The sequence below is a fragment of the Phascolarctos cinereus genome, unplaced genomic scaffold (genome assembly GCF_003287225.1).
Source record: "Phascolarctos cinereus isolate Bilbo 61053 unplaced genomic scaffold, phaCin_HiC Scaffold_5;HRSCAF=322, whole genome shotgun sequence".
Lineage (NCBI taxonomy): Eukaryota > Metazoa > Chordata > Mammalia > Diprotodontia > Phascolarctidae > Phascolarctos > Phascolarctos cinereus.
Genome location: NW_027555958.1, coordinates 96,850,171 through 96,863,308, shown reverse-complemented (window position 1 = coordinate 96,863,308; position 13,138 = coordinate 96,850,171). Strand labels below are relative to the sequence as shown.

General features: G+C 37.2%; 1 long non-coding RNA gene across 1 annotated transcript in view; it reads left to right on the top strand.

Moving 5' to 3' along the window:
* Nucleotides 1-9,775, top strand: part of LOC110208659 (uncharacterized) — a 29,359-nt gene extending 19,584 nt beyond the window's left edge. Inside the window, exons 2-4 of the long non-coding RNA XR_002324588.1 lie at nucleotides 4,469-4,664; nucleotides 8,331-8,403; nucleotides 9,694-9,775. This is a non-coding gene — a long non-coding RNA (uncharacterized LOC110208659). The remainder of the gene's footprint in view (nucleotides 1-4,468; nucleotides 4,665-8,330; nucleotides 8,404-9,693) is intronic.
* The last annotated feature ends 3,363 nt before the right edge of the window (nucleotides 9,776-13,138 follow it).

Sequence of the window (13,138 nt, the reverse complement as noted above, 5' to 3'; positions counted from 1 at the left end):
CTTGGAAGAAGAAACTCCTTTTACAAATTTAAGTTTGAACCCTTTTGTAACTTAAAATCTTAGAGATTATATCTTTGAGAGGCTAAATGACTCATCTGGTGTCACACAACCACTTTGTGTCAGAGGGAAGACTTGAACCCAGGTCTTCCTGTCCCTGAAGCTAGCTCTCTATCCACTACATATCCCTGTGTCTCTCATTGGTCTTTCTTTGATCCCAAGGAGGAAACTGCTCAACCTCTTATGCCTTCGTCTTCTAAAAATTTAAATCCATTCTAACTGCCAATGTGAAGACTCCTCTTGTTCTCTTTTCTTGCTTTCCCTACAGTAAAGGGACTGATTTTCTTTATTTTTTAAAACATATGTTTCTCATTGTTAGTGGAATTCTTTTTCCTTTCTCTTTGAGCCATTGATTCCTGTCTTTTCTTAAACCACCTTTTAAAAACTTAAAACCTTCCTTTTGGGCCTTGAGTGAATGGCCTTTGAAATAGTTTTCTAACTCTCTGTATAGTTGAAAAAGATTTTTATTCTATTAAAATGGCTTGCTATTCTTTTATGGCACCTTTGAAAAAGTTATTTTGCTTAGAATGCTACATGTCTAAGCACTTATGTACCTAAGGCTTGGATTTTCTTTACTTGCTCTTTTCTAAAGTGAATGTGGAAGCCTGAAGACTATCAACGCTGGCCTCTGGTTTGGAAGTATATAATGCTCTCCAAGTATTTCTCTGATACCCAAACCATTTTAAATTTTCATTATCTGTTAAGAATATTTTGAAGAGCAGATGATTTTGTCTGTGTGTTTCCACCCTCTACTGATGCTGATCATAACCTCTCCACAACTTATTAGATCATCTATTAGAATTGCTGTGGCCAAAACTTTTGTAACCCTACATGCAATCCGATGTTGAACATCTCTGAATTTAGCTAGTCTGATCCTCAAATGGCAGACACATAGTAACTTACAGGGCAGAGATTCTTAATCTTCCTTTTTCTCATGGATCCCTTGGCATTCTGGTAAATCCTATAGATTCCTCCTTTTTGAAAGCATACAATAAAATCACAGAATTACAAAAGAAATCAATTACACTGAAAGGCAGTTATCACAATATTTTTAGAAAACCAATTTGATGAAACCCCAGAAAACTACCCATGGGCAGTCCAATGTACTGGTGAACCTGTGTTCCTCAGATTCAGAAGACCCATTCTATGCTAAATGGTGAAATGAATGTGATGTTTAGGCTTAAATTTTTAAGCTGTCATTTTATTTCTATTGATAGACAATGGTCAATACCTTTATCCATTTTATTCACTTCAGTATTACTTTTTTTTTTTAACTAGAAAAGACTTGATCAGAAGATGTAATATTTTTGTTAAAAGAAATAAAACTAACTTATTCTGCTGGCTACTACCTACGATATGACACAGGGTGGGAAAGGGGTCCAGAACAAGATCATCACCCCTATCATTAAGAACAAACATTAATTGAACTAATCATGAATGACTGGCTTTTTTACTGGCTTCTGTGGGGATTACAGTGTTTAGCACAGTGTTTGCTGCTGTGGAGAAGCTTGCAATTTAGCATGAAAGAGAATTTTGTCTTTTCCACCATGAAGAAAAATGTACATTTCCACCATACCTAGTTTATAACTTTAATGGATCTCCACTTTACTCGGTAGGAGTATGTGCTCTTTTGGGTGTGACTCATAACCCATCCAGGCATTCTCATCCTGCATGATCTTTGTGCTTTCTAAAGAGAATCTAGCCAACACAACAGAGGCTTCTTCTACTTTATGGGATCATAGATCTATAGCTGAAAAGGGATTGTATAGGCCATTTAATCCAAGCCCCCAATTTTTCTAAATGAGAGTGGTTACATAACTGGCCCAAGGTGTCTCACACACACAGTAAACACAGGAAGGAGGATTTTAATATCTTCCTCTTTAGTAGAGTGGGCAAATATGGTTTAATTCCCTGGGGGAGAGCCTGTTTTCTTTAGGTATCAGGAAAGCAGTGGGCATGGAATCCAGAAAAATCTGAGTTCAAATCATACCTCATTCATTTATTAGCTGTATAACCATGAGTAATTTACTTAACTAATTTTAGTCTCAGTTTCCTCATATTAAAATGACGAGTTGGACCCTATGGCCTTTAAGGTGACTTCTAATTCCTGATCTATGATACTATGAAACTGGGTGTTCCCATCCCAGTTCTCTTCCCATCACTTCTTGATGTCAGTATTTTGTGAATATAACCTTTTTAGACACTCACATGTTCTAACCCGTCCCATTGCTTTTTGCATTTCCCACAATTGTATTTCTTCTGAGACTTTGCTGTATGATTCATAGAATCACTAAGAGAATATTGGACTTGAAAGCATTGACTTCTGTGGCAGTGAGAAGCTTGGGATTACTAAAATTACTGTGCATTGTCCCAAAAGCAATTTAGCCTAATCCTCCTCCTCTTTAACTGTGAACCCAGCTCATTGTCCATGTGCAATGTCTGTCTAAGACATATGTATTGATGGACTAATGCAATTAGCTACCTATCCAACTATGTGCCAATATCTTGATAATATGTATTTCTTATCTCATATCCACCAATACAAAACTAAAATATAGGTGGTAAGGCAGCAGCTAGTCTTTGGCATTAATGTAGAAAGGGAAGGTAAATAAAATTTCTGAGATTATACAACTGCCTGGTTCTGAGTATTAGGTGCAAATGGAAGGTGGCCATAGAAGACATTTCCTGAGCAACAGGGATACCTTTTGCTTTCTATCAGCTACTTCTGTCTTTTCAGGTTAAGGTTCTTATATTCTTCGACATGATCATGTGATTATGAAAACATCCTACAGATTGGCATATTTTATCATCCTAATGATTGATTTCCATTCTGTTGTTACTAGGAGAAGACTTGTTAGAGCTAAGATAGCAAAATAAGGCTTAGTGGGCTTGATTCTCCCCCTTTGACTTAGTAATGTTGGTGCCTCCAACACTTGGAAGTGAGAAGGGGAAAAGGACTTTCCCTAGTTGGAAAGAAGGAAGAATATTCCCAGAGAACCAATGGGGTGCTGGTATTTGTTTAACAAGTATATATGACACACTTTTAATTTAAATCTATGTTCTTAATGTTTTCCCCATCACTTCCTGCAGTCTAGACTATCAACTGAACAATAAATTGAGCCCTGATTTGTAGCATTTGCCAATTTCTCAGGAGAAATGCTCGCACCAGAAACTTAACAATCAGCTGATTAAGTCAATATGAGCTGCTTCTAGCACACCCCTGCGAAGAATTGTCATCAGAAACTGCATTCCAGAGACTTCTGGGGGAAAGAGATAACCACTGCTATCTGTTGGAGATGAGCAGAAGCTAGCCCTCTAATTTTCAATCATAGCAACCTAGTTCCTGAATGGAAGGATATTAACTATGTCACTGCAGATTTCTTACTAACCTTCCCTATTAGCTCTCAAAGGCCAAATGGTATTCTCTGATGTGTGTGTTTGTATCTATGTGTATAAAGTACTTGGCAAAGCTGTATGAATGCCAGATACTCCTACTATTACACATTCGACAGTGTTTGTGTGTGTTACATGATAATTAAATGGTACTTCATAGCAAATAATGCTGATTCTAGATACAAGAAGATTAACAAACTGATAAAAGAAAAACCAAATTTTTTATTTGGTCATATAAAAATAACACTAATCCAAAGAGTGTTGGACCTAGAGTCAAGAAGGCCTGGATTCAAATCTTGACATAGATATATCCTAGTTATGTGACTTTAGGCATTTAACATAAGGGACATCAGCTTCTTCTTCTATAAAATCAGTGAGTTGGACTCAATGACCTCAAGGTTCCTTCATGCTCTAAATCTGTGGTTCTATGTTCCTAGGATCTTGATTAAGTCTTTTTATGTAAACTTTCTTTTTTATTTATTTATAATTACCAAGAAGTACAATAACCAATGTGTTTCATTAACTATATGTTGATTTTAACTTTGTTATAAATTTTGATTACAATAGGATATTCTACCTCTATATGTTCAACATTAAAATTGGTTGTTCGTTTATGGTTCTTTGATGCCAAATTAAAAATAAAAATGGGAACACTGCTTCCAACATCCCTACAAAACATGAGTGTTTTGGAGTGTCATTTTAGATATTGGAAGGCCTATTTTTTAAAGTTGCTTAAAAATCTAGACAATAAGCTTCTTGAGGAGACTATTGCCTTCTACCTACAAAATCAATCCTATAGTGTGGAGGCTAGTGCCATATGGCAACATTGGTGAAGTGGAAAAGCACTGGGCTGTAGACAGAGCAAAAGATGGAGGTTCTAATTCCAGGACCTAGTCCTCAAATCAGTCCCAATAAATTAAGATGTAGCATTGAGCAAATTATATGATCTCTATGGGCTTTAATTTGTCTGTTGGCAAAATCAGGGGATTTAACTAGATGTTCTCTGCCTTCCTTTTAGCTGCAAAATGCTATAAATCTGAACACCCTAAAATCACCCTGGGCAAGTTCTTTCATGCTAAAGTTTTTAATACCATGGGCAAGTCATTGAACCTTAATTTTTTCATCTGTGAATCAAGAAGTTTGGACTGGATGTCTTCTGAAGTTCCTTCTGCCTCTAGGTCTATGATCCCATAATCCTAAATCCCATCTCAAAGGTATGAAATAATAATAATAATAATAATAATAATATTAATTAGCATTTCTATGTGACAAATGCTGTGCTAAGCACTTTAAAAATATTTCTTTTGATGCTCAGAACAACCCTGGGAGGTAAATGCTATTGTTATCCCTATTTTATAGTTGAGGAAAAAGGCAAATAGAGGTTAAGTTTCTTGCCCAGAATTATAAGCTGATAAGTGTCTGAGGTTGGATTTGAACTCAAGTCATCCTGACTACAGGCCTAGTAATCTATCCTCTGAGTCACATAGCTACCCTACTGGTACCCTACTGGTATATCATGACATTTATATCACTATGCCTATGGAGCTAATTCTCCCCCCCCCATCCCAATTGTCTTACTTAATATCATATTTTCCTGTAAGCCTATGCAGGATTTAGTGAATATTTGGCAAAAGAAGAAATTAACAAATGAACCAATGAATGTTAGGCAGACTATGCTTATATTGTACTTGATCAATGTAGAGAGTAGAGATAAGAAAAAAAATAACTTTCTAATTCAATGTTCCAATGATAATCTTTAGGATAATTACTCTGTTCTCTATATTAAACTCATTTGTTCCTTTATAAATGAGTCAATGGCACTTCCCAAACTACTGTGTCCTTGTTTGTTACAGCCCTTGTCACTCAGCTGCTAGTGCTTCTCCATGCTGAGTGAGCTGCTGGACAGTGGGGCTGGTCACTGGAGTAGGCAGTGGCCCAGGAAAGAGGTAATGGTAAGCTTGCCTATTCCTTTGGTTGGCAGCTCCAAGAGGTCACACATGCAGCCAAAAGTTGAACTGAGCAGGGGACCACAGTGGAATCCCATCTCTTTGATCCTTTTGGGGAAATATCTTCCTGTGTCTGATGTATAACCCAGATTTAGCTTAACCCCTACCCTTTCAAGTGTTGCTTGCTGCCTTGTGAACAGACTCTCTCCCGCCTGAATAGTTCATTTTTATAAAGCATTTTGGAGTGTACAAGGTGCTTTCTGTGAAACAGTCTTTTTGGGTAATACAAATGGAGGCAACATAATTTAGTAGAATGAGAACATCTTCTAGGTTCCTATTGGTATGAATAATGAATTCTCTTGAAGTGGCTGTATTATTCAAATTCATACTGCATATTTCCATTGGACTGGAACCAATAACATGTTTTACATAATTATAACTTTGAAAAGTGCTAATTTGAAAATATGTGACCACTTCAGGAGATTCATTGATTGCACTAATCAGGATCTTAGATCTGGTGTCTGAGGACTAGGATCAAAATCTACCTCTGCTTCTTTGGTCCTTTGGCATGTGACTTCCCCTCTTTGAAATTCATTCTTTCATCATTGAAATGAGGGGTCAGAATAATTCATTTCTGAATTTATAATCCTGTTATTAATTTTTATTTATAGATGAGGAAACTGAGGCTCTGATAAGAGAAGTTATTTTTATAGGGTTGCCCAGCTAGTAAACATTAGAGGCAGGTTTTGAATTCAGATCTTGTGAATTCAAGACTGGTTGTGTTATTCCCAATTTTCTTTTTATCTTTATCTCTATAGCAACTACCTCCCAGAGTTGTTGTGAAGATAAAAGGACATAATATTTGTATGTGCTTCTCAAACCTAAAAGTGTTATATAAGTAAATACTAGATATTATTATTAGCTTCCCTAAACAGTGAGTTGACATATGGTCAATTTCAATGACCTATGCCCAGCATATTGACAGTTCTCTTGAATCTGTTCCTCTGTGGTTGTTGCCGGACTCCTGCCTCTCGCCTAATATCCTTCCTCCCAACTTAGGCTGAGATTAACCATGGAGGAATGACAAGCAGATTTCTTGATAGCCAAAACAAATCAATAGAAATAACTTCTTTAATTTAATCTAACCAGGCTCAGATTCCCTGATAATGGAAATAAGGAAATCTATTTTCCCTTTTCGTGATATCATAGATTTATAGTTGGAAAGTATTTTAGAGGTCATCTAACTCAATCCCTTCATTTTAGAGATAAAAAACGTGAGGCCAAGGTCACAAAGGTAGTAAGTGGCAGAACTGCTGAGATTCAAACTCAAGTTCTTTACCCTAAATACAATGATTTTTCCCCACTACCCCTTTTCCCAACTGTCCCATTTTCATAGGATGTCCCATTTTCTCCAGGGTTTTGTAATTTCTTTGGTGAGAGTATTTTCTTTGGGGATTCAGATTGCAACCTCTATGTGATTTACAAGGTGACCATCCAGAATTACTATATCCCCACAATTTCCTGATTGTGAAGCTTGCCTGGTCCTGAAATGATTGGCCTGCAACCTTTCCCTGGCCAGTCCTCAAAGCTTGTCCATGTCCACAGAACCATTGGTACTTATTCTCCACCAGCATATCCTTCAGGAGCCCAGGATCATGCCCTTGCCAAAATGAGGCTTTGGAAGAGGACACTAATGAAGGTTTATCCAGGATGTTACACTTTTGAATCATTTTTGTTTTGGTTGATCCTTGGCCTCTATTTCCAGAGGAGCCCTATTCCCTTGATCGTTACCTGTTAATGTGGTACATAAATATATTGGTTTACAGTAGAAGGCACAATGCCACAGAAAAACAGCTAGGCATGTGCATCTGTGGTCAGAAAAAATTATCTTCCCAAAATCCAAAGGGAGCTGGAACTCACCCATTTTCAGCTGGCTTTATGGTGGCATTTTAGTACCCATTGTAATTGACTAGTTGGAAACATAAAATAGATCATTTATTAGAACTGAAATATTGCTCACAGAATGTGAATAGGGAGTGGAATGTTTTCAATTTAATAAAATTAACATCTGTATGCTAAAAAAGAGGCACCATTTTTGTCAAGAAATTATTTTTTCCAGTCAGAAAATGCTGCCAAGTGCTTTAGCTTTACTATGCTCTCATTGATAATTCTCTTGAAGAATGAGCCACTATTGCAATGTTCCTATTGGAAATATAAACCTGAATGGACCCTTGGAGTAAAAACAGAGCCAAAACTGGAAGCCATTCACTTGTAATGAGTTAGCCATGCAGAGTAGCTTTATTTTGTTTGCATAGCTGAGAGAAGTGTTTGTGTTATTTTTTTTTAACAGGCTCTTCTAAAGTATATCTTGATAACTGTAAATTAGAATTAGTTGTTTCATATTAATTTACATTTTTGTTTTATTTTGCTCTAGAACTATAATCTCATTAGTGTTGGGATAATCCTAGTGTGAAAACTTTCTCTACCAATGGTTTTCCTTAACTGTCTATAACTTATAGGGTTATAGAATTGCTTGGGGGAAATGAGAGTTGAGGTGCCTTGCTCGGGACTCTAGGGTGTGCTGGAAATAGCTCGAACCAGCTCCTCTCCTTAGAAATTGACAGGGGCTTGATTTATCGCTTGGTTGATTATCTAGATTTAAGAAAGTGATAGAGAAAATGTTAATAATTCAGATTAAAATTAAAAGTGTTCCATATACATCTTTATTTCCCAGAGAGCTTGTGGTTAAGCCTTTCCCAACACAATTCTACCAGGGCTACATAGCCAATGACAAAGGCAGGACTTGAACCCAGTTCTTCCTGGTTCTAGGACTACTACTTTAACCACTACTTTGTGTTGCCTCTCTAATTTAGAATAAAGTATAATAATGTTTGAGGAGATTATTTTTCTTTAATTTAAACAATTTCATTGCAGCCATCATCAGCGACAACTCTTGAAAACTTTTTACAAAGAAATGATATGAAAATACAATGCAATAGACAACTATGTAAGTCAGGGAAGGGAGGTCTGGGTGGGGAGCTAGAGTGTGGGCTCTGAAAACACAGAGAGTCAAGAATAGACTTGGCAGCTGGAAAGATGGGGAGGTGGGAAGTGCACAGAAGGGAAAGTGGGAGGGCACCGAAGATAAATTTCACCTACTGCATAATTTTACCCATGGTCAATTCTCTCCGAGAGTTATAGCCTTTGTCAGCACTGTATGGTCGCCATGAATAAAGTATGTGGATAAAATGGTGAAGGTTCTAAGGCGTAGGAAACTGAAAGGTTAAAAAGCAAGACACCCAAGGAAAATGTAAAACAAAAGAGATCATTCAGTCTGTGGAGAGAAAAGAAAGCTGAGGTTTTTAAAAAGAAGAGTTGTTACAATCCAAGCACTGCTGTAAGTTATTTTCAGCCTACTTTGAAAAGGAGCAGGGCAACATTGAATGTAGTGTGAGTCATTTAAGTTAAACATGAAGATAGACTCCTAACTAGCCAACACTACAACTGGGCAAATCCACTGGAGAGGGAGTGTGTAACACAGACCATGTCCTCTCATGGAGAGGTGGGAGGAGGGAAAGTGGCATGATGGTGAAGGGGCATCCAGAAAGTTGGGATGTCTACGGTGACTCTGAAAACTAGACGTGGAGAATGAGGAGAGGAAAAATGCCCTTCCAGGAAAAATGCTCGTCAGATCTCTTCCCACTTTATGTGTCAGCGCCCTGGGGCAAAGTACTACTTGCCTCTGCATTAGGAAGAACTTCTAGAGAGCAATGTTATAAGTACATTGGACTGGAATCTTCTTTGAAAGTCTTTGAAGAGATGATAGAGCCTCATCTCTCCAGCATGGATAAGCATTATAATTCCTTAAGGGGAAGTATGGGGGGAGGAAGGGTGAACTAAATGACCTCTCAACGTCCTTTCCAGCCCTATTATTCTACGGTTCTGTAATTAATTAGTGAATAAGTGAACCAGCTAATTAATATTACAATTAAATCTGCCTGAGGTATGCTTATGGCATCCTTGGCAATTCTGAAAAAGTAATAAAAGTGTGTCCTAGCCCTTTCCTATTTTCTGTATTGAGGATTGGCCTTTGTACAATAGATAGGATATATTATGGGTAGAGTGATGTTGTCCTGCTGAGTTATCAAAGTATATCCTGCCCTGCGGCACCATCATTGGACAATTCTGTATATCACAGGACAGTGGGCAAAAGAAAATTAGCAATCAGATTCAGCAGCATGTTGAGAGATCAACTCCTTTGCTTTTGGCAAGAACTAATGATTTTTTTTTTTTGCAGGAGCTGCATAATGCTTTCTCTGGCCTTCCATTTCCCTGCACCCCCCACCCCCTATGAAATAAAAATAATTTACATTCATTTCTGCAAGATGTTCCATAGAATTTTTTTGGGGGGGAATGGGGAAAAAAGGACTAGGAATCATCTAAGAGCAGTAGCTTAGCACAAGTAAAGCAATTGGATTGCAATCCAGCACAGCACCCAGCACCATAGTACTAGACTTGCCCTGTTGTGCTGAATGTCCACAAATCATAAAACTTTTATTAGGAAAACAAACAGTGGAAATAACAAATTGATATCATAATGTAAGACCACTGTAATTACAACAAAGCTTCCTTCTAATAGTTTCTTTTCATATTGTTTCCTATTGACACATGAGGAGTTGTCTTTTTTTTATACAAAAAAAATACTCCCCAAATTAAAGCAAACACATTGATGTGATTGTCTATAAAAAAGACTGTTGAATCATAGATGTCATCATTGTCATTATCATCACAAACAAGCATTTATTTAGTGCTTACTATTTGCCAAGTGTTGCAGATGCAAAGAAAGACGCAAGATAGTACCTACCCTTGAGGAGCTCACAGTCTGCTAGGGAAGACAATATATAATCAACTATGTTGACACAAGATAGATAAAGTGTAAATAGGATGCAATAGCTAAGATGGGATTTAGGATTATGGGATCATAGACCTAGAGGCAGAAGGAACTTCAGAAGACATCCAGTCCAACCTTCTTGATTTACAGATAAGAAAATTAAGGTTCAATGACTTGCCCATGATGTTAAAAACTTTAACGTGAAAGAACCTGCCCAGGGTGATTTTAGGGTGTTCAGATTTATAGCATTTTGCAGCTAAAAGGAGGGCAAAGAACATCTAGTTAAATCCCCTGATTTTGCCAACAGACAAATTAAATCCCATAGAGGTCACATAATTTGCTCAATGCTACATCTTAATTTATTGGGATTGATTTGAAGACTAGATCCTGGAAGTAGAACCTCCATCTTTTTGCCCTGTCCACAGCCCAGTGCTTTTCCACTTCACCAATGCTGCCAAATGACACTAGCCTCCATACTATAAGGATCTGATTTTGTAGGTAGAAGGCAATAGTCTCCTCAAGAAGCGTGTTTGTCTAGATTTTTAAGCAGCTTTAAAAAAAATAGGCCTGCCAATATCTAAAATAACACTCCTAGACACCGTGTTTTGTAGGGATGTTGGAAGCAGTGTTCCCATTTTTATTTTTAATTTGGCATCAAAGAACCATAAATGAACAACCAATTATGTTATTGAATATATAGAGGCTGAATTTCCCATTATAACCAAATTCTACAACAAAAGTTACTAGGTCTTTCTATGTGAACTGCTCCATCTTTGTAGGTAGATGCAAATGATTTTTGAGCATAAACTTAAAGCTTTATGTTTATCCCTATTCAATTCTATCTAGGTTGCTGAGATTATTTTTAAAATTTTGTTATCTATAAGATCTGATAAGCTTGCCTTTTTTATATTCATTTAAGTCATTGATGAAAATGTTGAGAAGATAAGGTCCTAGTACTAAGCCTTATAGCATGCAACTGGAGACCTCCCTCTGTGTTGTTATCAGTATATTAGAGGGTTTTTTTAAATTCTTTTTTAGGCAATTAGGATTAAGTGATTTGCCCAGGGTCACATGGTTAGTAAGTGTCAAGTGTTTGGTCTGAGGCCGAATTTGAACTCAGGTCCTCCTGACTTCAGGGCCAGTGCTCTATCCACTGGGCCAGCTATTAGAACTTTCAAAGTATAGTTTTTCAACTAGATATAAATTCACCTACCTATATACTATATCTAGCCTAACCTGCATTTAAAAAAAAATCTCTTTTCTAAGATTTCGAGAGAGTTTGCTAAAATACAGGCACATTCTATTTTTAGCACTACCCTAACCTAGTAGTTTAATTAGCTTCATTAATGAAAGAGGTTTGGGATAATTTGTTCTTAGTGAATCTGTGCTGGTTCCTAATGATAGCCTCTTTTATAAGGGCTCACAAATCTATTTAATGATCATTCTACAATTTTGTTGTGGATCAATATCAAACTTACTAATCTATAATATCTATAACACATACCCCTCCCCCTCTTTTCAGGACATTTGCTTATCTCCTACCTTTTGGCATATTTCCTCTTCTCCATATCTCAGAGATTACCAAAAGTGGTTCTTCGATCACATCTGCCTGTAATTTTAGTGCCCTCAGATGTAATTAAATTTATCTGGTCCTAGATACAAACTACTTTAAATAACTAGTTGGCACAGTGGATAGAGAGTGGGACTTGGAATCTAGAAGACCTGAGTCTGAATCCTGCCTCAGACACTCCTTACTGGCTGAGTTACCCTGGTAAATTACTTCACATCTCTGTGTGTGCCTCAGTTTCCTCATCTGTAAAAGAGAAGGCAAGAGGCAGAAATGAGGAGAAAGAGAGTTCTAGACATAAGGAAAAGTGCTAAGCAGGAGAGGTAAAAAGATAAAAGTCAAATAGTGGTTGCCCTCAAGGAGCTAGTATTCTAAATATAATTTTACATAGCATTTCCCCCTACTCACTCTCATCTCCCAACCTTTATGGCATGGTAAGAAATGTAGAATCACAGACTCTCTGAGGAGGAAGGGACCTCAAAAACTAGATCAGGGATTGTTATCCTTTTTTTGTGTGTCACAGACCCATTTAGCAATCTGGTGAAACCTATAGACCCCTTCTCAGGGTAATGTTTTTAAATGAATAAAATAAAATTCATAAGATTCCAAAGGAAGCCAGTTGAAACAGATATCTATATCTAGCTATTTATCTAATTTTAAAGTTCACATTATCAAGATTAAGAACTTCTGTGTCTAGATCAACTCTTAACAAGTGGTTATCTAGTTTTTGCTTGTAGACTTCCAGTGATGGGAACTTATTACCTAATGAAGCCGCCAAACCACTTTTAGACAAGTAATTTTGAAGTTATATATATATATGTGTGTGTGTGTGTGTGTGTGTGTGTGTGTGTACACACATATACACACACACATACACACACACATATATAAAACATCTGAATCTGTCTCTGCAGTTTCTACCTAGTGCAATTATTTGTGGCTTCTGGGGCCAACCAAACAACATATTCCAACTCTTCAAATATGGCACTAGGCAACAGGAGGCCTCCATTTCATTTTTCCCTTTTACCACTTACCAGGTGATGCTTTTCAGCTAGTCACGTCACTTCTCTGAATTCCAGTTTCTTAACTTATGAAATGGAGATGATTACTTATCAGATGATAAGAGGCTGAACCAGTTACTCACCTGCTTCCCAATCCAGCTGTAATAGCTAGTATTCTCCAGAGTAAAACATAGAGAACTGCTCTCTTCTTTGCCATATGGGTAAGAGGTAGTAGATATCTTAAATCTCCATTTTGCCCAAGGCAAAACTGAAAGGTAGCTAA